The sequence below is a fragment of the Xiphophorus couchianus genome, chromosome 6, assembly GCF_001444195.1.
Source record: "Xiphophorus couchianus chromosome 6, X_couchianus-1.0, whole genome shotgun sequence".
NCBI classification, from domain to species: Eukaryota; Metazoa; Chordata; class Actinopteri; order Cyprinodontiformes; family Poeciliidae; genus Xiphophorus; species Xiphophorus couchianus.
Genome location: NC_040233.1, coordinates 12,585,990 through 12,603,984, shown reverse-complemented (window position 1 = coordinate 12,603,984; position 17,995 = coordinate 12,585,990). Strand labels below are relative to the sequence as shown.

The window sequence follows — 17,995 nt, the reverse complement described above, 5'->3', positions numbered from 1 at the left end:
ACACAATGCAATGTGTTGGTCGGAAAGTGATGCATAGTTTGTAAACTGTTCCCAGGTGAATAGCATGAAACATACATGTCTTACTCTCTCTTTACTTGAAATACCCGAAATTAAATCCCTTGCAACAAATTGCCTTCAGAAATTATGTATTTAGTTTTTGTGCAATTTCATCTCAGTATAAAACCCAGCTGTTCTGAAAAGGCCTCCGAGGTAGAGAACATAATAAAGCAAAAATAAAAAGCATCACGAAAACCAAGAGAAAAAAATTAAAGGTTAGTTTGTATAACAATATTCCAAACTTTAAACTGTGAAACTTAGTGGTGGCAGCATCATGCTGTGGAGATGCTGTACTTTACTTCTGACTGGAGAACCGATCAATGTTGACAGAAAGAGGGATGGAGATAAATGCAGGAAGAAAATTCTAAAATAAATTCTTAAGGGATCTCACCTCAGTTTCAAGTATTTTGAAAGTTCACCTTTCAGCAGGACAATAGCCCGAACCATATACACCCAGAGCAAAAATTAAATGGTTTATTTTAAAGAATATTTGTGTTAGAATGCACATCACACTTTTCAGATCTCAGTTGGTTAAAAAAAGTCAAAATCCATCATTTTTCATTGCACTTCACAATTGTATAAGACAGAATGAAGTGGAATATATTCAAATGTGTTGTAATGTGAAAAATACACTAACAAGTATTCACCTGCATAAGCTTTATTACATGTAATACCCTTCAGTGGACGTAAGAATATGAACATTTTAAATGAATTAAATGAAGTCTTGGGGTGTTCTAAAAGATAGAAAAGAACTAAATAAATTATTAGGGATAATGATTATAGGTCACTTTTATCATTCCGTTTGTTAAATACAGCGGAAGTCGTGTAAAAGACTCAACACTAGATGGCAGTAACAACTCTTCAAAGAGCCGTGGCGTCTTCAACGCTTGGTTTTGAAGTTGCTGCGAGAACGTTCTTCTGACACGCTCTGAAGCTTCATTAAACCATCATGTGAACTTTCTGTTTGCATTTCCACCCTATTTCGTTCACTTCCAACACCTAAACTTGTGCAGCTTGAGGGCAGATGATCCAAACGTGACCTTCTGAGTTTAATTAAAGGGAACATCTCATCGGAATCGGACCAAGAGCGAACAAAAAATAATAAATAAATACAACCGCGTTTTAATAGTTGTTGGCAGCGTCAACAGAGCTGAACCAACCTGAAATTTTCTGCCTGTCGCATGAATTCATCCCAGATGACAGTCCGAAGCGACGCTCCCAGCCGCCGTTACATCACCTCCACTCTTCTGCACCACTGCACAGAGTGCTTTTCTATGAATAATACAGGGAGACTTTGGAGACGGGGACACGGACATGGGGCTTGGTTACTAAATGACAGAAAAAGCACTTTGGAGAAGGAGTGATGGAGACATGAGAGAATACTCCGCGTGGCTTAATCGTGTAATTCGGGCGGCAAAAACACACATCAAACACTGATAAATTGGTCTGGATTGAACTTTATTGGCTTAGTCAGGAAATCACTTAAGAAACGTTGTTGAGAGAATAAAATGACACAAACGCAGCTGAAAACCAGATATGTACATACTCTGAATAAACAGACGTTTAGCCTTTTTTTTTTCTCCTGCAGTCTTCAGAAGAAAAAAAAACAACCTCTTCCTGGTCAGTTAAAATTATCTAAATGATTTCCTTTTGATACATTTCCAGAATACTTTAAATTTTTTAAGGAGTTTTTTTTTTTTTTTGTCAGGAGTAATTATAACTTTATAAAGTTAATATAACTTTAAACAATTTGAGTTTACCTGACGTATACCTGAGTGTATTATAAAGCAACACCTCAAGCATAATGCTTCCTTTTTTGACATCAAGGAATGATCAAAGGAAGTTAGCCGAGAACCCCAAAAACAAACGTAGAAAACATTGTAAATATACAGGGTGAAGCTTGTAAGAGGTTGTCTTCATCCAACGTAAAACAAGTCCACTCAGAGAGGAAGCCATTATTCCAGGAACAACATAAAAAGCCAGATTGTAATTTGCAAAATCACTCAGACGCCAACACTTCTATTTTTTGGAGACATGTCTGGTGGTCTTATGAAACTAAATTGCACTTCAATAAAAAAAGGAAAAGCTTGTGGGAGGAAGTTTGCTACAGGAGGAACTGGTCACTTCCTAAATTTGATAGTGTTATGAGGCAACAACTTCATGTGGAAATATTGAAAAAGACATCTCAAATATATTAGCCAGGCATATTTTGGACCGAAATTGATCTTCAAAATGGGCAATATACCTCTAAATTGGTTACAAAGCAGTTTAATTTGTTGTGGCCATCATAATGCTCTGACCTCACAGTCATAATGTTTTTGAGGGCAGAGTAGAAAAAGTGTGTGAACAGGACAGCCTCTAAACCTGACTCAGTTACACCAGTTCTGTCAGGAGAAATGGGCCAGAAATCCATCAAACTTAAAAAAAAAGAACTAAATTTTGTAATTCTTTTTGTTGTTGTTTTTCAGTCAAACAGAGTGTGTGTACATTTGGTTTCAGCTGCGTGTGTATTCACCTTGCATGTATAACAGGACAGTGAGAGATATCACAGACGGCAGCAATAAGGTGGGTCACAGACTGTGAAGAAAGACAGGGTTATTGACTTTATGTTTCCCCACGAGAGCGTTAGCGTCAGTGTTGAAGTAAAATAACATATTACACCCTGAGATGAGCAGACGCGTCCTCTATCGTAGAGAGCAGCACAAGCACACTTGCACTCAGGGACTGGTAGGTAGGACTCCAAGACGTTTAAATACAGATAACGAGGCATCTTTTATCAAAAAGGTGGAAATACTCTTCTTCTTACATTGCAAAATTGCTTTTATTCAAACATATTCGCATGAGCACCAGGAGAATTATTATGAAAAATAAACTCAAAACTAGATCTATTTGTTTCTAAGGCTGTAATCTTCTTTTTCCCCTCAATTGTCCTCCTTTTTCGCAAATTTGCCTTCCCTGCCAGCGCAGACACACAGTTAACTGAGCTCAGCGTATAATTAGACAAACAAAAAAGAGAGGGATGAAACATCTAAAGGAGAAGAGACTCCAAATGATTACACATTCACTCGGCTTCCTTCCCCCATGCTGCACACTTAACCATCAATTAGAGGAGAGAAGAGGAGGCTGAGGACAAGCAGGCAGCCAGAAGTCTATTTGTGCCGCCTATCTCTCTGCCTTCCTCCTCTGAAAACTCCCGGCACCGGAGAGGGAGGAAGAGAGGGGAAAAAATAGAAGTGAAAAACAAGAAGTACATAAATAAAGAAATCAGAGTGCTTCACATCCGGTCGTCTGATTAGCTGAGACGCGAGTCAGGCAGATCTGGGCCACAGTTGCACTCATTGTTCAGTGAGCTTTCTTACAGAGTCCAACCCAGCGACAGCAATGAATGTTGATTGTGACCTTTGGTCTTTGGGTACAGCGAACACAAAGTGGCACTTATGAGCATGTGCGCATGTGGTTTCCATCTCTGCATTTGCATGTGGCGCCCACTTGCCCTTTTGTTCGTTTTTTGGTCTTTTTCCCCCCATTTCTTTCGTTTTTGCTCAGATTTGACATCGCCAGAGCGAGCCACGGGGCACAGTCAACGGTCGATGGTTTATGTGCTACTCAAACCAAACTCACCGACAGCGTTGAATGTTCACCGAGGCAGGCGGGGCGGCGGCCCTGACCCTGAGCCGATGTGACAGAGAAGGCAGGGCGCAGAGGAGGAAGAGGAGGAAGAAGAGGAGGAGGATAGAGACTCGGGCAAGACCAAAGAGGTCAGGTTGCACAACAGGGGGGATATAATGACACAAGACAGTGGCAGAGAGTGTTCTGTCCTTGGGGCACTGACAGTTCTGATCATGTTATATAGAGTATAACGAGGTGTGTTTAAGCTCGGATATGAGCTTTGAGAGTCTGCTTTATTGCAGATTACCATCTTGTAATCACCAGAAATTGAAGTCTTTCTTCTTCGGGGGTAAAAAAGTGCTGCAGCAGCATCTGAAACACACATGAATATGAGATGGTTAGCAATCATACACCAGCAAAAGGAAAAGTTTGTTTTCCCCATTTATTCCTCAATGTTTGTTGAGTTCAAAGGAAGCCCTTGAACATGGCTACAGCCGTGCTAGGGTCAGAGGTTTATCCGAAACAATTTTGGCTTATGTTTTTACTCATGTTGCCGTTTACTTCTTCAGCTTACATTTGAACTTTAAATGAAACAGAGTCAGGACAAAGGGAGCAAGATTCAGATCCTATAAAAACAGTTCGACTGTTTATGTGGCTTGTGGCACAGAAATTAAAAGTTTACCTCTTATGTCATGTGATCTCTTATGTCATGTGATCTCTTATGTCATGTGATCTCTTATGTCATGGTTTTGTTAAGTCATCCTCAGATTTCTGATCCGTATGAATCTCCAATTTGAAAAGTGAAACAAAGCAGAAAATCTACTTTTTCCAACGCATCCAGGTTAGTGTAAAGACAGGCCCAAAAGTATTCACACCGCTGGCACATTTAGATTTTTAGTTGTTACAAAGTTAGTCTCTGCTAAAAAAGACGGTAGACACATTCCCTCAAAATATGATCAAATTATCTAAAAGACTGTGTTTATAGGATAAGTTTATCAAGGAAATTTGTTTAAAATGATTTATATACTTCTTAACATATGGGAAAAAAAATCTTTATTTGCATTCTAACAGTCAAACCTTTCTTATAACTACTGGCCATCCTTTTGCATGTTTCCTCTGGTGTTTTATTTAATTAGTTTTCTGGAAGACCTCCGTACCATGGCCCTAATCTTTAGGTTGCTCTACAGATTCTCTATCAGATTCAAGTCAGGATTCTGGCCAGGACAAGTTTAAAACAATAATATTATTCCTTTCGATTAATATGGGAAAACAAATTAATTGATGGAAATAATATTAACGTATTATTTTTTTGTCATCGTAAAGTATCTCCTTTATTAATGGATGCAGTAGGCAACCTTTCTGGAACAAAACCCTATCCTTCTTTACCATTTTAAACTAGCACTGTGTTCTTTGAGTGAACTGACCTTTAGATTCAAAAACTTTCTAAAAAACTAGAAAACATAAGAACCGCTATTTTTTATTTTTTTTTGTCATCCTGACAATCCCTATTTTAGTTTGACATCACTCTACTAATGGTTACTGAGCCATTTTCAAATCCATGGACATCCAGCACAGAGAACAATACCGACGTCCAACTGTGCCGCCCAGCTTCTTTTGGACCCCCTCTGCGGTGTGGCCCCTTCTCAGACCAGGAGCTCCCATTGTCAGAAGCAGGGCCAAACAACTCTTGACAGTGTCGTCTCACCACTGCTGGCTGCGTGGGGGTGAGAGAGGGGAGGGGAGGACTGACATCAGAATGACAAATGCTGAGCTACGGTCATCCATTGCCTTATTTCATCAGCTCCAGGCTGCTGATGTCATTATGCAAGCCAGACCTGCATCCATTACTCTGGCGGGGTACGGGAGGTAGCGCTATGGCGTGATAAGACACTGGCTACAATGGATGACTAATGTGTCACATCATTGGAGCTGTAATTCAGAAAGCAATAAAACAGACAAAATGGTTTTTTGTCTTGCGAGTGTGCAGGGTCTTTGATTTACTGCCTCTGCGTTCTTTCATGCTTTTGTCTACAGACATGCAACACCCTCGGAAAGGGGAACACAGTGGCTGGTTTGTAAATAATCTCAAGGAAATACAGTACGATATTCACAGGCCCCTTGTAAACATACTTTCTGACTGCGCACCCCCGAGGTGGAAGTGTCTGTTCCACCGGGGCCACAGATAAGAGACCAAAATCATATGCCTTATTACATCTTCCCCACTCCATCACAGTCACAAGCACACACACACTTACACCTCGCCCCACAATGAGACGCGAAATGAAAAATAGGCAGAGGGTCGGCGGAGAGGGGAAAAGAGGGCTTTGCCATGGCAACCCTAGTGTCAGCCATCCATTTCTTCTTAATCCCCCCCCACCCCAATCCCAGTTCAATGTCGCGCCCTCTGAAGGGACCCCCTCTCTACAGCTGAATATTTCTTTTGTGTAGAGACTCTGCCTGGGTATATAGGCGTGTTCGTGTGTGTGTGTGTGTAGGCGTGTGTGGGCGGGGGTGGGTGTGTGTGTGTGCAGGAGGGGCTTACAGAGGAGGAAGGGATTGAGGTTAGAGAGGTTAGGGGGGCAGATCATGGCTAACACAGTTTAAAAGGAGAGAAGGGGGGGGCAAAGAGTCTCCGCATTACATGGAGGTTAAAAACCAGAGCTCAGATCACACACACGCACACACACACACACATATATATTGATATATACCTTCTGATATACATTTAAACACCATACTTATGGGGGAGATAATCTTTTAAAATAGCAGATAATTATCCCATATGGCAAACAGCCGGCTTTTTCCCCCCTCAAGTCTATCGCCAGCGAACCCCAAGCTTCATTTTTTTTTTCCTTCTCGGAAACTCTCATCGTCTCTCAGTCTTTCCTGAGCAGCCCACTCTACATTACTGACAAAAGCGGTTTTAGAGGAGTGGGTGGGGAGAGGCGTCAGCTGCTAGACAAAATAAAAAGGCCTCTATTTGTTCCTGACAATAAACGTCCCCATCTTTGGAGAACCTCCACAGCTGCAGCCAGATAGGCTTTCATTTCTAACTGGAGACTAATAGAGAGCGCTGTCTCCTTTTCTCGACTGTAAGCGGATTTATTGTGCGGGGTGAAATGCTGCGGATTTGCGGTCTTTACGGGCGGGGGGGTGGGTTGGTCGGGGACCGCTGCCCCACCATGAATGAGCCAAAACGAGTGTGACACGGGATAAAAATGTGACCAACTGAAGAGATAACGCTTGGAGGAAAAGGGGAGCAGATGTAAGAGCGAAATACGCAACACAGAAAACTCAGTTTTTTAAAAAACAACAAGAAAACATTCTTTTCCATGAACCTACAGAAATGTCTCTCTTCGAAGGGCGATTAATGTTCGGTGAATCCCCCGGAAATCCCAAAAAAGGCTCCCCTCGAGGCCGAGTAAAGGAAGTTGGCAGAGGAAGTGCCAGTGGTGTCTCTCTGGGGTGGTCCGATGTGGACTTTAATGTCCACTGCAGTGTATACTGTACGTTCACTCATAATTACTAACAGACCTGCAGTCTGCCTGTAGGGCTCTCACAAGCAGCGCTATGCCTACACATACATATGTTCCATTTTAATAGCTGCCAAGCCTTCACTGGAAATGTGCTGTAGTGAAATGAACATCAAGTTTTTATATAGGATTTTTTAAAAAATACAGCATTTAAGACCTAGAATTCCCTTGTTGGATTAATCATTGACCCTGGTGGGATAATAATATAAACAGGCATGCATCTGTTTTTTAAATATGGCCAATAATTATAGCCAAGCTGCTCTGTGGTGGGTCTTTTCTACCACATTTAGATCTGGCTTTGCGAAACATCTGGTTGGGTTATTGTATTCAGTATAGGCCGCAGATGCTATTTAGGAAATATACTGCCAAGCCTGTAAACGTGCACATTTTTCTGCACCTAGCCTACTTTTTCTCAGTTTTATGCTCTAAGTAAATGCACTCTTCCCTGAAAGTTTAAACTGCTATTTTGAGCAGAGACCAGATTTTTTTTCTTGAAGATGCCCATTTTCCCCCCGTTTGATCTTTGACCTGCTGGATCCCATTTAGACCGATTCCATTGTTTTTTCCTGGTAACTATGACGCACAACACACAAAAAAAATCATTCAGCTGATTGTTTGATAGAGATAGGAGCTTTAAATTTAACAAAAATTGAGAAATTTTGACATTTTCCCCTATTTATGCAGTGAAGCATGTGTTTTAGTGTATTTATAAGACAAAAATGGTTGGTCTTTGTAGTTTTGATGCATTGAACGAGTAGGAAAAAAATCTGACTTTTTTTATTTAAAACCTACAAGAATCAAAGACAATCAATCAGGAAATTAGTTGACTCCAATCTTTCCAATCTTTGGCCGACTTCACTGGTTCAGATCTTACCGTGTAGACTAAAACTGATTGAAAATGCATTAGACGCCTAAAAGTGATCAAGGCCATCTTAGTCTATTAGAGAGCAAAGGGCACGTTGTAACACACGGTGCAGAGTCTGTTCAACAAGTGCAAAGACATAAAGCAAAGAGGCACCGAGTTAGTGCCCTGCCACTGATTGGCAGGGTGGGGTCACCGGGTGACCCCTGCCCTTTTTAACCTTAAGGAATGTTGTCATGCTGGTGCGTCTATTGTTCCAGCCTCCCTGGGGCCAACGTGCAGAGCGTCAAATGAATGTGAGCGATGAAGGTTCCTGACGCGTCTCCCTTTACCCCCCCCAAAAAAATCTTCTTTTTCTTTCTCTAATCCCTTTTTTTCTGCCCTTCGTCCCCCAAAATTTCCGCAAACAAAAGGCATCAACACGTCTCAGACCAAGCTGTCGTTGATGGGCTCAAGTGTGCGTGGATACAAAAAAAAAGTTCCTATCATGTTACACCGACTCTCGCCTGTAAGTCAAAGAAAATATCCTTGTTGAAAATGTATATTGCTGGGAAAACCCTCCATCACTCATCATATAGACAGTTGTTTCTACTGGTTAGCTCTCAAGATCTGAGAGTCTTGAGATGGTCTGAGAACCTGCCTGTGCAGGAAATCACCAGCAGCATGATGGATCTGACGAGAGAACCAGGCAGGTACCTTCTATGTACCCACCTAGGGCTGGTCAGAGGAAATCCAGGGGAGGGGATTTATGATGTCATAAAAGAGTGCCAGCAGAGAGTTGCCTGTGAGCAGGTTGTCTCTGGAGCTGGAACCATAAAAGTCTCCTGCAGCTTCCGCTCCCTCCCCCTGTCTGAGATGCTGTCAGAAGACCGAGCAGCAGTGGACCAGAGCGAGCCGGGATATAATTTGCAGTAGAGACAGAAAACATGAGTATGTTGTGGCCACGTCGAGATATCTGTATGCATTTAATGATGTGCAAAATAATTCCTCATCTTTAAGGAATTATATTGCAAAATAGTGGGGATAAGCAATAATGAATTAGTGTAAAATAGGCATGAACCAGTACGGGAGTCTAATGGAATAATGGTTTTAACACAGCAAATGCAAGAGAAAAATGTATATAACATGATATAACTGTTTTCACTTAAAACAGAAATAAATTAAATATTATGCAACATTTTGATTAAAACTGTTATGATAGTGCTGTGTATAATATTCCTGTATTATTTGGTTTATAACTTTCTTCTTAGAGTAACAATGTGAGTCTAACAAAACAAACTTAGCTGGTGCATTAGTCAGGCTATCTGCTCATGTTCTAGTCTGAGCAGATATCGATATGTGACGATATGTGACGATATGTGACGATACTGTCCCCTTCCGAACATAATGGTTGAAGTCATTCTTTGTCAAAAGTGACTATTTTGCCTAAATCATCTTTTAGCAAAAAAGTGGTGATTTTTTACTAAAGAAAATGTCAAAAAATGACTTAGGTAATTATTTTAGTAACAATATGTACAATTCTTCCTCTCCTATAACCACAGTAAAAGTGTAGTAGCTTTTTTTCTGCCAGACAACTACCAGGTCACATCAACAGGTGGGGGTGGGGGGCCTGATGAATATTGTAAACCATTACAATACCTTGGCAAAAAATGTTTCCAAATTTGAGTAAATTGGGACATAAAATAACCTGGGATAAGATATGTGAAAATGAATTTTCCTGTCTTGAAAATGACTTGACATGATTCCAAGCCAGTGTATTACTATATAATAAAGACTAATGTGAAATGTCTTCTTACAATACTTGCCCCACATTAATTTATGCTCCAGTACATCTGAATTCACTCCACACTTAATCCGTACATAACCTCATAACAATCTGTCTCTTTAATTATAGAAATGTATAATTATTGTAGGGATAAGACATGTATCATTCTGAAACCTTTGTTTTAAATGTTTTCTTTTATTAATTACATACAGTGACGTTCATTTTTATGCATTTTCATTGGACTTCTGAGCCTTCACTGTAAATGTAGTAACGATTTGTCTAAGTAATCTTCTGCTCAAGCAAATTTTGTATGACTTCATAATGTAAAAATACAAATGCAAATCCACCTGATCACTCCATCAATTACATTAGTAAAAAGGATACATAAATATCACATTTCTAGTTTTACATTTGCCTCATAAATTTCCACTCTACTATTCTCAGTTTAAAGCTGCAGCACCTCAATATGGGAACTGTATTTAAAAAGTGAGGCACCATCTGTCGGGCCAGACTAAACAGGTGTAAGGAAGAGAAAGCTGATATTCACTCTTCAGATGTAAAGAATACCCCCTCTTCTCCCCTTGCTTGCACAGGACTCAGATCAGTACGGCTTGTACATCGGCAGCAGTGATTCTCCAACAAAGGAGCTGGAGACACACTCTCACAGTCTCAGCGCTTGTTTAAAAAAACAAAAAAACAACAACAACAAAAAAGAGGAGAGATTGTGGTTATTTGCTCTACAGCCTCACTAAGGACGTTTCCCCATTGTAAACAGGAGTGGCTGCACGGCCCCGTTTCCTTTCATCCTTCTCCTTCAGGCACGCTGCCTTTGTCTCACCGAGGACAGAAAAACCGGCCTCTCGGCTACGCTACACTGGTCAAATACCAGGGAACTACCCCTGGCCTGTTGGGAAAAACAACAAGGGGAAGAGGAGGAAGAGCGGCAGAAATGCAGAAGGAGGGTGGAGGGATAAGGTGTGAGATTTTTGCTGGAGTTAGGACAGAACTATAAACAGCTGGTGCAGAGAGATGAGGAAACTTTGGAACACGGTTCGGGGCAGATACCAAAACTACAAAAACTTCTGGTAATGTCGATCCTTCAAATTAAAGTATTTTTAATGAGGTTCCTGAAAAAAAAAATACATATTTTTGTACCGAGCACAGAATAGTGCAGTGCTGCTTCAAACTGCTGGTCAGCTGGGTTAAAGAAACTATATTTTTCTCATGCTTACAAACTATACAAATGTTTTTTTTTTGTTGTTGCTTTTTCTTAGATAAAGAATCATTAGATATGATCTAGCTACAGGTATAAAGGTATGCTGATTTTTTAAACAGCTACTCTTTAACAACTGCAAAATGTTTCTATTCTACTGTCTTGAATTTTATGTTGGAAGACATTTTGAAATGCTGGAGAAATTAGCATTTCCTGTGTCTTTGCAGGCCGTAGAGTAATCAAAGCTGCCGCTCCCCCAAGCTGTGAAGTAGGTTAGCTGGTTTAAAGACAGAAACCCAAATGAAAACTTTAAAAATGCCCCTGATCTAAATTTTGGAATTTGGGAGTCATTAGGCTTGTTATTGCTACATCCCTTCATGTTGTGCACTGCCGGTCAACTGGCTGAAAAAGGGCCCCTGTCTTTCCTTGCTTACAACATTGATTAATTTGATTGGACAGAAATTTTACTAGTAAAACAAAGCATAAATGTTAATACATGTCATCACTTTAATAATAATAATAATAATAATAATAATAATAATAATAATATAACATGTATGATTTTAGAACCTGTTAGGAATATTTGTTGCTTTTCTGTTTGAAATGAAAGCAATAGATTACATTCGATGTTTTTTTTAATTCACGTAGTCGCAATCTGACATCAGGCTTTGCCTGTTCTGAATGTAGAACAACTGTAGAAATATCTAACTTTAAACATACACAGTTCTTTTATTTTTGCACCTGTTCTCTTATAAACGTGCCCACTCCGTGTGCAGCTGTAAGAGCCTGCAAGGTTAAACAAAGCGGTTCTCTTTTTATCTCTCTCTCTCTTTCTTTCATCCTATTTTGCACTTTTATGCCAGTTCAGCAGAAAAAGGGAAGTTGTCCGAGTAAACGTATGCGGCTGAGCTAAACTGAAGCCATTCTCAAAGCGGGGCTCATGTAAATGCCGTAGGTTTCAGTCCACGCAGACTGTCCCGACAACAGGACCTCACTGTCACACCTCATAAAGCAAAGTTCCAGCAGAAGGGTTGAGTTTAAAGTCAGGGGGGGGGAGGAAGGCAAGGCGAAAAAAGGATAAATAAGGAGGAAAATAAAGAATGCATCCATTCAGAAACCTGCGGAGAAAAGAGTGAAAGGCTCTCGATGAAAGCCCCTTTAAGCTTCGGGCTCCGATGGCCCGTCTTTCAGGTGCGCTCAATAGAAAAATACACTGAGAACTGACTGCAGCAGAAAATATAAGAAAGTGAAAAACGCCACAAAGGAGTTGTTAATTTTCCAATTCTCTCCTCTAATTTATAGTCTTTGCTCAGCTGTAGGGAGGGAGGCAAAGACCCACAAGTTTATTTTCAAATTGTCCACAAAGAATGCTTGTCATTTCCTGGCGTTCCCCACTTCCATATGAAAACCCACCTCCCCCCCTTTCCTACAGGGACAATGGGAAAGATTCCAAAATTTCCACGGGGAGTGTCTAGCACGGCGATACAATAAGAAAGCATGTTGTGACAGAATGGAGACAGGCTGTTTCTCTCAGCTGCGACCAGACCGGGCCAGCTCCGGTGTTGGAGCATTTTGCAATTAAAAGCAGGAACACCGGAGCTTTAATAAGCGAAAACTGATGCTGACACAGAAACGCGTCTTGTAGCAACAGGAATTTTGCACATTTCCAACAAGAGTTTTGCGCTATTAAAACAGCTACACACAGACCAGATTCTTTCCTAAATTTACCTCTCAAATACAACTGCACAGTCAAACATCCTTTCCAAGAGTTTCCTAATTAACCCGAAGAGTGTGTTTGGCTCTAAAGTGCATCGAGTTCAAACGCCATGTGCTTCTAAACGGGCCAATAGGCTCTTGAAAGCCACCTGGCTTGACCCGCGTAGACCCGGGCCCTCGGCTAGACGAGGGGTCAGAGGTCAACCACTCATCTAGATAGGCTGTATGTCGCAATGCCCGAGGCGGGGGCCAGGGGTCTCCATTACCTAACCTTTCCATTTACCCTTGGCTGCACAGGGAAGCACAAACACACAACGACTCCCACTCCAGTTCCTGCTACTGCTGTGGACTCATTCAGGCCTCTAACGGCCATTTAATCCGCACATGTGGACACAAACGATACGAGTTGCTACGTGGGACGCATAAACAAAACAAGTATAAGGGGAAAGGAAACAAGGGCAAGATCAACTGACTAGGATCTGAAAATAACACAAAAGTATGAAACAAAATTGCATAATGTGGGCTAATTTTATTTGAAGCAGATCAGCAGCAGAGATCAAACGAAATATTGATTATTTCAGCTGCTATAATCCATGAGATGTTGTTTAAATTTAATTTTAATACCCAGACGTGAGCAAAAATATAGAATAAGCACCCGCTAAATTTGGTCATTTTGATTTTCAGCTTCCACATAACAACCGTCTGATTTTGGCAGCTGGATATGCTTCAGATTAGTTGCGGTTTTCTTTCATGAAAGCGAGACAAAATTACGGATCTTCTTTCAGCCAGCTAACCTGCAGTGCGCAGAGATATCGCACTGCAGTACTAAAAGGGACAGAGGTACATTACCCAATTCCACTCTGGGACTTTCTCTCATCAGAGGACAATTTAGCAGTTTTTATACCTTTTCTGTTTGAGACGTTGGATATGACGCCATGCAGCTGTTATTGTTCTCTTTTGAATTTAGATCCTTAGCAGAAATGTTTTGAAGACATAATGGGTGGGTTTTTTTTCTTTCTTTTAACACAGAATAGATGCTTCACGTGAAGAGGTGAGTGAGCTCTTAAAAACTTACTGAAAGTAAGATGAGACTCTATGAAGCAAATTTTTTAGTTCCCATAACAAGACTCCATGTGTTTCTGATGCAAAATATTTCCAAACAGCTGATTGTGTCTTTCTTAAAAAACAAGGGGAATATTTTTGTCACTGTTCAGCCAGCTGATCAGCTGTGCACAGCAACAGAGACTAGAGAGCCAGAATTCCTCTCTGTTCCTTACAGAAAAAACCTCAGTCTCTCTAACGCTTCCTCTGGGAAGCATTAACAGATTTCATACCATAAAAAGCAATTTGAAGGACATTTTCTACCGTCTTAAAGCTTTATCAGTCTTAATAACTTTTTTTCTCCAGAAATATGGATAATTACAAAAAAGGTAAACTGCTTCCATGTGGTATTTTCTTTAAATAAATTCTAAATTTGCAATAAATATTTTGAGAATGAGACCGCACTAAAAGATGCTAGCATTTTATTTGCACAGACAAAATAAAAATCTAACTAAAGCGTATCTTAGTTTCGATAAGTTGAGGAGCAGCAGCGATTCGCAGGCGCGTCTCTTACGTAAAAAACAGGCAGACAGGATAGCAGGTTGCAGCTGTGGAACCTCATCATATTTTGAATTACGCAGGAATGATGATCATAGCTTCAGCTGGAGATAAGATAGGCAGACATCCAACTGACTCCTGTCCAGCCTGACAGCAGCAGGAAGCCACTGACTTTTTCTGTGTCCGCTTACTCCTCCCCGATGACGCCAATCAACTGGGGACCGAATTAAACAGAAATCCACTCAGACATTTGCTGCTCTTTATGAGACGCAGGCTGCAGCCCTTTTTTTTTCTTTCTTTCTTTCTTCAGAACGAAGAAAGCAAAACTGATTTATGTGTAACTCGGCCCTGAGAGGGACGTAAGTGGAGACCCATCGGTCTGGATCACATCAGGACCAGTGGCAGCCCAAGATGGTACTGGGCCCCAAGCAGAATTTGATTAGAGGCTTGATTTGATGGAACTAATAATATCTCTTATGTCCTGTCAAAATAAGAGGTTTTATTTCATGTGACGTAACTGATTATTTCACAGAATGTGTTCTGCTTGACCCTCACATCATTGATCACACGTAATTTATTGAAATAACTATCCATCCATTTTCTGTACACCCTTGTCCCCTAGTGGGGTCGGGAGGTGCTGGTGCCTTTCTCTAGCTAACGTTCTAGGCGAGAGGCGGGGTACACCCTGGACAGGTTGCCAGTCTGTTGCAGGGCAACACAGAAACAGACAGGACAAACAACCATGAACACACACACTCACTCCTAGGGACAATTTAGAGAGGCCAATTAACCTGACAGTCATGTTTTTGGACTATGGGAGGAAGCCGGAGTGCCTGGAGAGAACCCACGCATGCACAGGGAGGACATGCTTGAAATAACAAAAATAACTAAATAAATTGTGGTAGCAATGTTATTACGTTAAATGAGCCATTTGGTCTGGCAGTCATGTGCAGGATGTTATGTTTCAAGACAAACTCAGTAAAGATTTAACCAGCTCAACTAGATGTGTTCACATGAAAACTGTCATTTAATTATTGGTAGTAAATTATGACTGTTCCTATAAAACTGTGAATATTTCTTCGATACAAGTATTATTTGTCGTGTTCTGAATCCTAAGCAAATTTAAGAGCAATTTTCCGATTTTAAACCTTGGAAACAAGTTCAAACGGTTCATTCTTGATAAACAATTACAAACTTGAGGTTCTGTGATTTGTATCCTGTATGAGTCCAGAACTCTCAGAGTTTGTTGCTAATTCGTTTCCCCATTTTAATTACCCCAAAATGCCCTTTCCTCTTAGAATGGAACAGCACACATATATTTATTTCTCTTGCTATTTGAATATGTTGAGGTATTGTGGAAATACTTATTTATAAAATGTTCAAGTTTTTTTTTTTTATATCATATTTTATTTCCATTGCCTCTGATGCTTGTTTGGGCCTGTTGACTTCAATGAGTCGCTCTTCATTAAAGAAAAAGCGATTCTAAGTGATGATACATATCACTTCTTGTAGTCAGATGTCCGTATCTCCTTAGAGTACACTACGAGCAACGTTTCTGTAAATTAAGCAGATACCGAATGAGGATACAAACTGACACCTGCTAAATATGAAATGTCCCTTGACAGCCACTCTTCATGAGCAGCAGCTACGTTTGCTAATAACCTGGGCCAGCTTCTATCAGAACTGTTAATTTATAGGGTGCTTTGCATAGATAAATGTTTGTAGATGTTTTTTTAAGCAAACGGATTTCAAAAGTATGAAATTGACTCTTTTTTTCAGAAACTCACAGCACATTTCATTGTTGGTGCAGCTCTAAGCAACTAGATCTAATGTATCCAGATGGCAGAAGAATTAATGGAGACTGCCTCATTAACCTTAGAGCATATTAGTGCTTGGCACTGCACAGTGAGAGCCTAAGATGAATAATTTTAACAGCAGCAAAAATAATGTCTCAGCTGCATTACAGTGAGCCAGTTTCCCCTCAAGCCCCAGCTCGTCAGATTGAAGTATGTTTATTTAAAGTGGATGCATCCTCTCTGAGTGCCCATCCTGAAAATGGCAGTCTGGCTTTTTTCCTTCTTCTTCGTCTTCTCTCTCTCTCTTTTTTTTAAACAATGTGCCGAAGGCTCCAATTCCGGGAGAAAGTCAGATGCGCAGAGAGCGTTTCCGAGAATTCAAGATGTGCAAAAAACTCATGCTCCTAATCCTGTTCGCGCTCTTCCAAAATTTCTTGTTGGAAGACTAGGTCTGCGAGTGATTTATTTGTGATTTATCTCTTCATGCTTTCATCCGCCCCACTTTGCTCCGATGAAACAGCTATTCTGGGCTTCCCGTCTGCTTTTACGCACGCATCCACGCCAGACAAGATCGCATCATGAGTCAGGGCACACGGATGGAGAAAGAAAGGGAGACGGGTGGTGGCTGTGAATGATCGCTGTCTGTTTTTGAGCTCTTCAGGTGTCTTTGGGGTGGGGTTGGCGGGGTGCATAAAGGGGATGCTGTAATGTCGATATGATGACAGATGGTCCGCACAAAGCTGGTGCGCATTGTTCAGTTGGGGGGGGGGGGGGGGGGGAAACGTATATATATATATATATATATATATATATATAACCACCATTCATCAGTCTTCACCAAGTTAAAGGGAACAAGTTCGCTGTCTGGTGAGAGGAATGAATCAAACTTAGATTACTGGGGAGCCTCGGATCGGAACTGGCGAGCTGCTGGAGCTGGTAGAACACGTAAGTTAAAAAAAAATAAAAATAAAAAATAAAAATAAAAAAAACTTTGCCAATAAACGAAATCTTGGCTAATCTTGGAAATAATTGGACGTCCATGTGCATTCCTTTTGAAAAGAAAAAAAGTTGAAGCGGACAAAAGCGTGTTCATGCTTCTTGGGTTAGACTGTAGAAGAAATCAGAATAGGATGTGGAACAAATTCACATGCGCTTACCGCCTGGTTGGAGCGCTGAGCGCCAAACCCACACAGTTTCACCTTCGTTTTACGCGCACCTCCAAAGCGTTCATAACCCCCGTTATACACATCAAATACGCAAAAATCTATTTCTAAGTATTACATCAGTTTCCGCCGACTTTTTCCTCCAACAAACAACATCTATCTGCTCTTCTGTGTTGCATTCTTTGTGACGATAGCATACTCACAGCGTTTTCCCTTCATCTTTTGATATGTACGCATCGGGATTCGCCTTCCAGTCGAGGTGGTGGGGACTGATGCTATTTCTTCTATTTTTCATCCTCATCACTTCCATCAGAGCCCAAGTCCACGCCGCCTGGGTGCGTCTGCCTCCCCTGATCCACAGATTACGCTGCGTTTGAGGGGCCGGAGGGAAGGGCATCCGGTTTACAGGGATCACTGGAGCAACGGGGATTGGCTCGGAAGGGATAGCTTCATAAAAAAAAAATGCGTGTTTGCCATTGGATGATGGCGCCCCTGCGTGTGGGAATGGGAGGGAATGGGGGAGTTGTCCTATGTTATTCCGGAGAACTCGGGTGGGGAATACAGGAGGAGTGTACTCTGAGGGCAAGCGGCGTATGAATACAATGCACTTTGTCAGATGTTTTTTTTTTAATATAATTTTTGTGTTAATTTTGTTAATTTCAACATAAAAAATAACGGTCAC

General features: G+C 41.0%; 1 long non-coding RNA gene across 1 annotated transcript; it reads right to left on the bottom strand.

Moving 5' to 3' along the window:
• Nucleotides 1–1,494: 1,494 nt before the first annotated feature.
• On the bottom strand, nt 1,495–17,714 carry LOC114147199 (uncharacterized). The gene is made up of 2 exons (XR_003596039.1): nt 17,517–17,714; nt 1,495–4,038 (listed from the first exon to the last, which is right to left on the bottom strand). It is a non-coding gene; the product is annotated as an uncharacterized LOC114147199 (long non-coding RNA).
• Between the last annotated feature and the right edge of the window lie 281 nt (nt 17,715–17,995).